General features: G+C 33.6%; 1 long non-coding RNA gene across 1 annotated transcript; it reads left to right on the forward strand.

Annotated features, from left to right (window-relative positions):
* The first annotated feature begins 30 nt into the window (after positions 1 to 30).
* On the forward strand, positions 31 to 10469 carry LOC111632956. The gene is made up of 3 exons (XR_002757968.1): positions 31 to 128; positions 409 to 554; positions 10393 to 10469. It is a non-coding gene; the product is annotated as an uncharacterized LOC111632956 (long non-coding RNA).

Genomic DNA, 10469 nt, shown 5'->3' on the forward strand with positions numbered 1-10469 from the left:
GGACGAAGAGGTTTCCTAGACAAAATACCTGACGTTTCCAACGCCGACTATGGACTTTATTCCAGTCGTAGATATAACAAAGTCCGATCAATTTCTATTCCTTTTCTGTTTATACTTCTACTGCAATGGTAACGACAGAATGTACTTGTTTTTTTTTTATAATTAACTTAATTATAAAGTTACGTATGTTAAATTATATTGTAGCCCAGGCTAATTTATAGTTGGTAACTATTTATTTACTACGTTACGATGTTCGGTCGTGTTTGCTTTCGGACGTTGCGAAATTCGGTATTTGATATTACGCATTAGAATGCTACGTTAAAAGTTACCACACAATATTAAAGGCGTGTTAATTGGCTTCTACCGATCGTCTCTTTTTGCGATGAATTTTATTCTCCTTTTTTTCAGCGCTCGTCGGATTCCACTTACGAGCCTTACCGCCACACGTCCGTTGTCTCTCGTGTCCGGCCCAAGAATGTCTACTGGAATTTCGATTTTCCCCTCCAGCCTCGTCGTAGATTATTGTTTTCACCTTACCTCCTGGTGGGCTAAGGGTAAGTCCAAATTCTCGGAAGTTCGAACAAAGGAAATTGGAAGGAAGGATAAATTTAGAGAGATAGAATATAAAATTAAATTAAAAACTATACAAAATAGAATGGCGTACAGCCACAGAATTATATTTACAAAGATTATCTTACGTCATACCGAGTGCCCAATCTAACACGTCTGTATACAATTTAAAGAATTTTTAAAATGTGTTGGATTTGTCACTCGGTGTGATAAAACCCTTACCTAAGATAACCTTTATAATTATAGGCATCTAAAATAATACAGTAGAATCAATTCTAAGGGGTAATCCTTAACTCTCTCCCTCTACCCGCGAGGGAAATTTCCAAAAATCCCTTCTTAGTGTACGTTCTCACGAAATACCTAACTGTGTACGAAATTTCAACTTTCAACTCCTAACCGTTTGGACCTCTGCGCTTATTATCATCATTATCAACAATCTCGATTATATGAGATGGGCAATTAATTCCCTATCTCATAATCGAGGCAGGATATTCGTTGGCTAATAATTAAGGAATATTTTATGTAATTTTTCCCACTCTTGCCGGCTTTTATTTCGGAAAACTATCAGAATTTCTCTCCCGTACCGATAAATGCGGACATAATCGAATTCCTTTCTTATAATTCTGCAACGCGGTCAACCCAATTACATATTCCCGTGTATAAGTGGAGCCAGTGGCGAAAGTATCCTTTACGACACTTATCTGTTACCGGTACTTGCTCGTTACTTTTTCGTATTTAAATTCCCACACGACTTTTAACCGCAATCCTCCGCTACGTTACGGAATAAAGCGGCCATTTTACAACTTTTACAACCGACCGTCGTCCAGGAAAATTCTTATAATAATTAATCGCGTATTAAATTGCCATGGCTTAATATTAACTCGATGTCTGTTTGGCTGATAGATATTTTGTGGTTAAAATGTCACGGACGCGCGAAATTTATGCCGCGGAACCGGAAGATGGATAAAATCTATCCACTAAATTCTTATCAATCGGTAGAATTTACGTTTAAATTTATTTTGTGTTTTACGTAATCAAATATTTTATTTTCTTAACGGTTATATTTTCGTAACGCATTTGTGATTATTCGGAATTTTTGTGGAGCTTCGTTCGTGACGTTTATTGGATTACGTCGAATTACGGCAACGAGATTAAGACGCGACGCGCCGCGCCGTGGTCGACTTTAATTTTGCGAGTTTTAAAATATTTTCCCTACGGAAATTTATCTTTTGTTGGTTTCGCCGTAAATTCGAATTTGAATCTAGTACGAATTATTTATTTGTAATTTACATCGATGTGTAAAATTTCTGCCGACCGAATTACGGGAGCTTGGTACAAAGTGGCCCATAAATCGGTTAACCGTTTTAAATTTTCCTCCGATCTCGAGTTAGGTGAGTAACGCCACCGTTTTAAGACTTTGGCGCGGTACTACGCCTTCGGCCAACGGTCTCGCCGACACTTCCGACGCATTGGCGACAAATCTTCAATAGTTCGTGGCAGTTTCATTCATGCTGCTGAAGAACATAAATCGAACGAATGACATATACATTCTAAAACAAACAATTGTGGGATGTCCTTCAACAGTACTTTGAACGCCAGTAGTTTTGCCTATCACAACAGACGCATTGTCTGCTCCAAAACCAATTAACTGGCTTTTAGGTATATCAAAATTAGTAAAAAGTTCCTTAATTTTGCTGTAGATATTTTGACCTGTAGCTGGCTCAACAGCAATTAGACCAATAAAACGATCTCTACAACGCTGCAAATGCCCATCAAAATACTGAGCAACAATAGCAAGACATTTCACAGCTCCATCAGTTGGTCATCAGTTTCACGAAATTTTCGTTTTTATTTTTCTACGTTTTTGTTTTGGGCTCACGACTCAACGTGAAGTAGCATACATAAAGCGCCGACATTTTAGTAAAAAAGCCAGAAATTTATATACAAAAACACTAGGGGGAAATATCCATTCATGTATAACTTCAATATAGAAAAAATTAAAAATTAAAAATAAATTTTTTACAACGAAGAGTTAATTTTTCTTCAGAATTTAACATAGAACGGTATCTGCTAATCCAGTGGTTCTCAACCGGGGGTACATGTACCCCTAGGGGTACGAGCGTAAATCGAAGGGGTACATCTAACTTTCATTATAAAATGGCGTATGTTAATCAATTTGCTGTAAATTATTAACACAAGAAACAAGAAACGACAAAAACTTGCTTTAAAATATCCCAGTGTGAACACCGATTTCCCTTTTAATAGTGTAAACAACTTGTTTATCCACTGTTTGTGCCGTTAGTGCCGAGTGAACCTGTAGTCTAGTAAAATTACTGTTTAACCGAGCATTAATTATAGAATAGAAAAAATTTTTCTTCTATTCTATTATTATTGCTCCATAAGATTGGGGCTTTTCGTGTTTTTACTGAACTACTGGTATTAGAAATAACGAGGCCTGAAATGTACCCTCACCATGCAATGCGTGTCACTGCATGTGTTCATTACTTTAGCGAATTTAGACATTACATTTGTTACAAAAATTGAAAGATTCATGTATTGTTCTGCACGTTATAAATTCGCAGCCATTATTTTCAAGATCAGTACACAATTTTAATCTCTTTAACAACGTGGGAACCAAATTTTGAAAAAATTACTGAAGACTTATCCCAACAAATATCCCATTAAATTTTGTTAGAAATTATTAAAGAATAATTTAAATTTTCTTTATTGTTAATTATAATTATTTATTTTTAGGAAATGTAATTTATGCATGTATTGAAATGACTTCTGTGATTTTATATAACATACTTATCAAATAATAATAAATAAATGTATGTACTGTACTTGATTAAATTTATTATTATTTACGTAAAATAAGTAGTTAGTTATAGTTAGTTAGTTAGAGTTTTTTCATGGCGCGCAGTTATATGGGCTGTATACATCTAATGCAGTAATTATAAAATTTACATACAAAAATATAAGGGGTACTTGAGAAACAATTAATGGGCTAATGGGTACATCAACAAAAAAGGTTGAGAACCACTGTGTTAATCTAACATTGCAGCTCCTTTCGATCATATCGTACCAATCGGAACACTTTGGATTATTCCTCCACCATTGTGCCACCTTACTATTAACTTCTCGTTGAATTCGAGTAGTTATTAGAGAGGTTGAGGCGCACGTTTTAAACGTGTAAACGTGTACGTGTGACGTTCGGCGCCGCTTTCCCGTAAGCCTAAAAGTTTGACGATGGTGTTTGGAATGTCGAGCGTGATTCCACCGACTATTATCTCGACTTCAATTAACAGAGAAAACTTCTGCTTGTTCAAAACAGCTTCCACTTCTTCCTTACTGAAAAATATAGGTTTTGTTTTAATAATGCTTGAAGTTTTTTCCTTCCACACCTAATATTCTTAGCAATATTAGAATCTGGACATTTTAAAGCCATTTTAAAATGTCCAGATTTTACGCTGGCATTTTAAAGCCAGCGTCAATGGGAGTATCAGTTATTGTGTTAGCCAAATTTTTGTTTTTTATGCATTGCATGACGAACTAAATGTGCAATCCCTCCTGCGATTACAGTCTGACAAAGTTTACAATAAGCTTTCTTAGGATCACCATGAGATCGAGTAAGCTTATCTTTTTTAAGCCATTCTACTCTAAATTTCTGAACATACAACTTCCCACTCACTTTTGCTTCCGAAATTGCATCTTTTTGTCGTTTGCACTGATTTCCTTTATCATTTTTGGTTTTTTTCCTAGAACCATGGACAGTTTTTTCTTCATCCTTTTCATCAGAGTCTGTGTCATCTAAATTTGACGAGTTGACATCTTCAAAAACTCTGGAGTCCACTTGTAAAATAGCACTTCCTGTCCCAGTTGGCTCATTTTCATTTGAAGCAGTGGTATATGGAGAATTTGACTTGGTAGATGTTGGCTGATTTGTGGCACTTTTATTCGTGGTTTTCTGGTTACTTTTTGTCTGACATAGGTTTGTATTAGGCGAAACTTTAACACGTCAAAAAGTTAATGTAAAATTTCTACCTATCCATCCTTGATGTGGAAAGCCTTGACGGCCGGATTGGCCGAGCGTCAAAGGTGGCAGCCTACCGCTTTGGGGGACCCGGGATCGAATCCGGGAGGGTCAAGGAATCCCCCAGGAATTTTTCGGGGGTGGTCCGTTCGGATATGTCGGGCCCCGTCCCCTACCACCTGGTCGCTCCATTGTGGGCCTGGCCGAACCCACAATGAGCCTGATATAAGAGGCTCTCTCAGTGCCCACAGTGCAGAAAGAGCAAAAGAGAGAGAGAGAGAGAAAAGACGTGGAAAGCCTTCTAGGCTAGGACTGCTTAGACACTCTACTGCTACTCAGACGGTTCGGTACTGCTACAACACAATAGGCACAGTTCTAGTGATCATTTTGAGCACTACTAATCGTTTAGCATTGGAACTGTTGGAGGTTAGAGCCCAAAAAATCTATTTACTGCCTAAGTAAAAAAAATAGAGGATAAAAATGAATTTTTTAAAAGGTACTAAATTGGAAGGAAAGGTATCAGGATTTCATGAATGGCACTAGAAAAATGGTGGTGGGTATTTTGGTTAATGGGACAAAAGGTACTGGATTAGTACAAAAGTAGAGGAGAGGAGGGTATTATGGAATAGTCGGGAAATATGGAATACCGAGGCTTCGGCTCTGTTTGTTGCAGCTATTACGTGGGAATACCATGAACTACTCAAGAAAGACTCCCACGATGCAGTGCATTGAGAGTTGACCGCTTGTTGTCGTCGTACCACGCACTACAGAACAAAGTATGTTTTGTGATTTTCAAGAGTTTTTGCAGGCAAGTTTTCAAACATTTTAGCCTACTAGTACACATGTGACTTGAACTTCATGTTAAGCATAATGTACTGTACACTAAAAGAATTGTAGTTTGTTATACTGTAGTCGTTTTTTAGCTGACAATGATTTGTCAGCTAAAAAACATCAGTTCATTTTCCAAGATGGTGTGTCGAGTATTATGGAATACTAGGATAAATGGATAAACTGAAAGAAAAGGAAAAAAGGATGAACCAGAAGCTTCAAAACAACAAAAGAAGCCAAACATTCAAAGGCCACCTGTTAAGAAATTAAAATATCTTCTAGAAATATCTTTAAGAAATATCTTCTAGACCTAAACCTACTAGAGATGACTCCAGCGTTAGCAGCGATGAATCGTTCCATTCTGATGTATCATCTGTAATGGACTTCATGCCATCAACTAAAGAACCAGAAGACGAAGACACTGAATGTATCTTTTGTAACGGAAAATTCTCCGAAGATGAACGAGGGAAAATTTGGATTCAATGCTTCAGCTGTTCTCTGTGGGCTCACCTTGATTGTACCGGAGCAGAGAGAGAAAATTACAGTAGAGCCTCGATTATCCGACCTCCGATTAACAGTCACCTCGGTTAACCGACCCTCCTAGTCGGCAAATTTCAAATGTCCGCTAGTAATGTGGCGCTACAATATTTGGCTATGTCTTGGCTACTTTAATATTATTTTTACGTGTTTTAGCTGGCAACACTGGATCGACCATGAAACGGAGCCAGTATTTAAACGAGGCTTAATTTTCTAATTTTTAACGATACAATAGCGACGATTATTATTTTAAAAAATTTTTGTTAGGCTTAACATCGATGAAAATTCAACGCGAAGTAGGTTAATAGCGGTATACTAATATACTAATTACATGGGATATAATAATATACTACACTGATAATGGATTTTTTTCATACTTTTCGGTTATCCGACTTTTCAATTATCCGACCAACCCCAGTCCCCAATTGGGTCGGATAATCGAGGCTCTACTGTATATCTGTGACTTTTGTAAATAGACTCGAAGCAGGAATGACATGAACATAATTTATAGTTATATTAATAACTATAACTATATATAGTTAGAAATTTATAGTTAAAAATAACTATATTTTATGAAGTCTTAATTAATTTTCAAATGGTTTAAACCACCTATTCCATATTACCCTCCATTTGTGACTTTTTTTAAATAATTTTTTTTTATAACAACAAAATAAATAGTATTTTTTTTACAAGTGACAGTTCATTACAATTAATTATAGTATGTACTCATGATGATTTTGGGATTTTTATTCAAAAACCAGTAAACTTATTTTTAGAAATGTAAATGGTATTCCTACTAGGTGGAACAACACTGGAGTTCACCAGTAAACGACTTTGATTTTGACTATAAAAAATCCAACAACGGGTTGCGTAACTTTCCCGACTGCGATGAGATTTTATAATAAAATCACTTTTTAATTATTAATTATAATAAATAAATAAAAATTATATGTGGCACCATCTGTTGCGAGATTTTGTAATAACAACTTTGCTATTTTATAATAATTAAAAATATATAAAGGACTAAATTTTGAGGGCAAAGATGAGAGTAAAATCTTCATTAAGCCCAACCCCCTCGCGAAATATGACACGTGATCACTCTCTATCTTTCCTCCCCTCATCAAAATTTAATAGCCTCGATGCCCCTTATACGCAAGCTACCGTCGTTTCTTTATCTTCACCCCTTCCTGAGACATTAAACGAAATAGAAGCCAATACACACACATCCACAGAATTTTTCTGCTGTTTTACTTTTTTGTTCGGGAGGTGTCAAAGCGTGGAGATTTGCAAAAAGTCTGAGGGTCAAATTTGACACGATTCCATTACTTTCCCTTGTTATGAATACATAATAACCAGGATAGTAAAAAGTAGAAACAAAAAAGTAATTTTTATTTAAAAAATTCAAAATAAATGCCAAACGGAGACATTTTAGAACTTGAAGTTTTTTCGATAAACAATGAAAAAATTTCCAAGTTCCGTTTACGAATTATTTGTAATATCGAAGTATTACGTCAAACTTCGTGCATATGCGCGACGTGAGACGTAACTCCGTCCATCCAATTAATTTCGTAAAAATAACTAGGCTAACAGGATTTTAAGCGTATTTATCCGAAAAGTAAACCGATAAAATTACATTTACATTTCTAAATAAACGTGTAATTCCACCCTTGTACTAGAAAAGTCGTAAATTAATATTCCCGATAAGCAAATCACTGATATATTTAAAAGTCGATTATTTTCTCTTTCGTGCAATTTCACGTTTAAATCAAAAAACGATTCTCATTAATATAAATTAATTCCGAAATATTTATAAACAGCGGAGACGCCCAACGAATATTTTAGAAAGACACCGAAATATTTTGTTTTTTTTCCTTCTTCCACTTAAACTTAAAACGGCCGCACGGAAATTCGGCCATTTTAAGTGAATCTTTGATCTCGGATAAAATTTTAGGGTTCGAACAATTTATTAATTAATTTAACACAATTAATTAATTAATTTAGCACAATTAATTAATTTAATTTAAATTCCATTAATTTAATGGAATTTAAATTAATNATAATTTAAATTAATTTAAGAGAATTACATAGTAATTATGCTAGAATAAGTAAGTTACACTTGGACGAATACAGATGGAGGATCCGTGGGTCAGCAGTGTCTCAGTTGATGCAATGAGATTTTATGATTGTATGTTAGTTCTAAATTTATATAAGAGGAGAACCTCAGATAGTATTACTGATAACATGCTTATCCAGCTTGCAAAAATTGTAAGTTTGAGCACAGCTCTAAATGGATATTTTATAGACATTTCTAATTTAATGGAATTTAAATTAATTAATTCAATGGAATTTAAATTAATTAATTCATTTTAAATTCCATAAAAACCCAATTAAAAAACACGCGCAACGATACATTCTCCGCGGATTTTATTCCATTCCCCATAAATCGGGAGGAAAAATTCCTATTCTTTCCCGGGATTAGGCCATCGGCAACATCTGCCACCTCCTTGCGCAATTATTTCCAAGTAGAGAAACATCCCGCACATTTTTTCCCTATGTCATTATACGGTTGGGCAGTAACCGGGAAATACTATTGCGTATTTTATGCAGAAACGTTCCGGGGATGGGTCTGGTGTTAAACAAATTATCGTGTAATTTATCCAAACAATATTATACGACGTTAAAGTATTAATAATACGAGTAAATACTCCGTCAGACCTTATGATTTTTAATAATAATAATTTAATGTAACTTAATTCTTTTTTAATTGTAAGTTTTCCTTCTTATTGATGATTTAAAATTCCGTCGATACTTTTTCCCTTGGCTTTCATTCCGTTCTAATTATATTTAGACTTCGACAAGAGTTTCTTCCAACCAAACTGTTATTTCGACTTTTCGATTAAATTTCTAGAAAATTACATATCATTTTGCTATTTTTCTCATTTGAATTTGGCTAAACGGGTCAAAACGGAAATTGTTTCTCTATTCTATTGGCAGAACCTATCTCGTGACCAAAGATACTCGTCGTAACTTTTTTCTAAGATTTCGGGCACTAGCAAATACTATTTATAAGTAAACTCTTCGGGAAAAAGCCAATAAAATCAACAGATTCGAAATCGAATTAAATCTTAAAAATTTGTATTCGAAAATTATGCAAATGCTGGCGATTATCTCAAAAAGGATTAAGATGATTGTGGGCATTTTTACCATTGCTTATTTATACCATTGCATATTTGCTTATAATTTATATTTCTTTGTCTATGGATGATTTACAGAAAATATATTCTTATTAGAAAGGAGTAAGTAAATGATTGATTTATTTATTTTAAATAATAATCCTAAGAAGAAATTATAGCACAATATATATATCAATAACAGAAAAACTAAACAAAGATACAAAATCTTACTGTATATGCTCTGTATTTTAGTGCTGCCAAGTTATCAAATATTAAAAAAAAATAAATATCTATTAAAATGTCAATTAATTATCACCAACAAATCTCATTTTGTTGATATTTAAATGGTAAATTTAAATATCAACAAAATGAGATATCTTTAAAAAGCCAAAAAATTATTGTAAATTTTTTAAAGGGATTTATTATCAAAGAAGAGTTTTGAATCTGCAAATTTTGGCATTGACTAAGGAAGTAAGTGGTTTCTTAAGAATTGAAAAGTAACAAATTCTAAAATTATTGTCCATAATTAAAGACTTGCCTTTGAGATTTTTTACAGATTTTTGCCTTATTATACAAGTCACTTGTCAACATGCATTTCGGGGAAGACATAGAATCTTTCTTGCATGGTAAAAATGTTTTGAAAATGGTGATTGCACTGCATAAATTTCATTTTTAAACATATAATAAGCTTTTCTTTTTTAAAAACTTTTAACTGCTTATTGTTAAATCAAATTGTGTGTTTGTAACTAATTATTAATTGGTCTTACCGAATCCGGATATAATTGTTCCTGAAACGTCAATACTTGGTAGTAATTTATATTTTTAATCTCAAAAAATTGACTACAAAGATCAAATTATTTGTCCATTTTAGAATAAATCTGAAAGCAACAATTTAATTGGACAAATTCTAATTAATAATAATAATTTTGAATAAGAATAACAATAACTGCTACAATGTATTCTGATATTTGAGCTAAACAACTTTTTGAATTTATAAGATGATGATTTAAAAACATTCTGCCATTAACAGAAAATTTAAGATCATCTTCCAGTTATTAAACTAATAACATATTCTGTTCTATGATTTCTTTTCTTTTTTCAGTCCAGTAATACTTCAAGAAAACAAATTATGTATCGCCATTATCTCATTGGTGTAAATAATAATGTAATTTACAGAATTAATTGAAGAAATTAAGAATTTTTTCAATATACTTTATTACATTTTAAAAACGTGTTTTATTCTATTTACAGTGTTAAAAAATGAAGAATTTTGCCATATTTAAAGAACTTTTCCATGCAGGATGACTATGTACGGAATGATTTTAATA

The sequence above is a fragment of the Centruroides sculpturatus genome, unplaced genomic scaffold, assembly GCF_000671375.1.
Source record: "Centruroides sculpturatus isolate CEXI.00-Female unplaced genomic scaffold, Cexi_2.0 scaffold624, whole genome shotgun sequence".
Lineage (NCBI taxonomy): Eukaryota > Metazoa > Arthropoda > Arachnida > Scorpiones > Buthidae > Centruroides > Centruroides sculpturatus.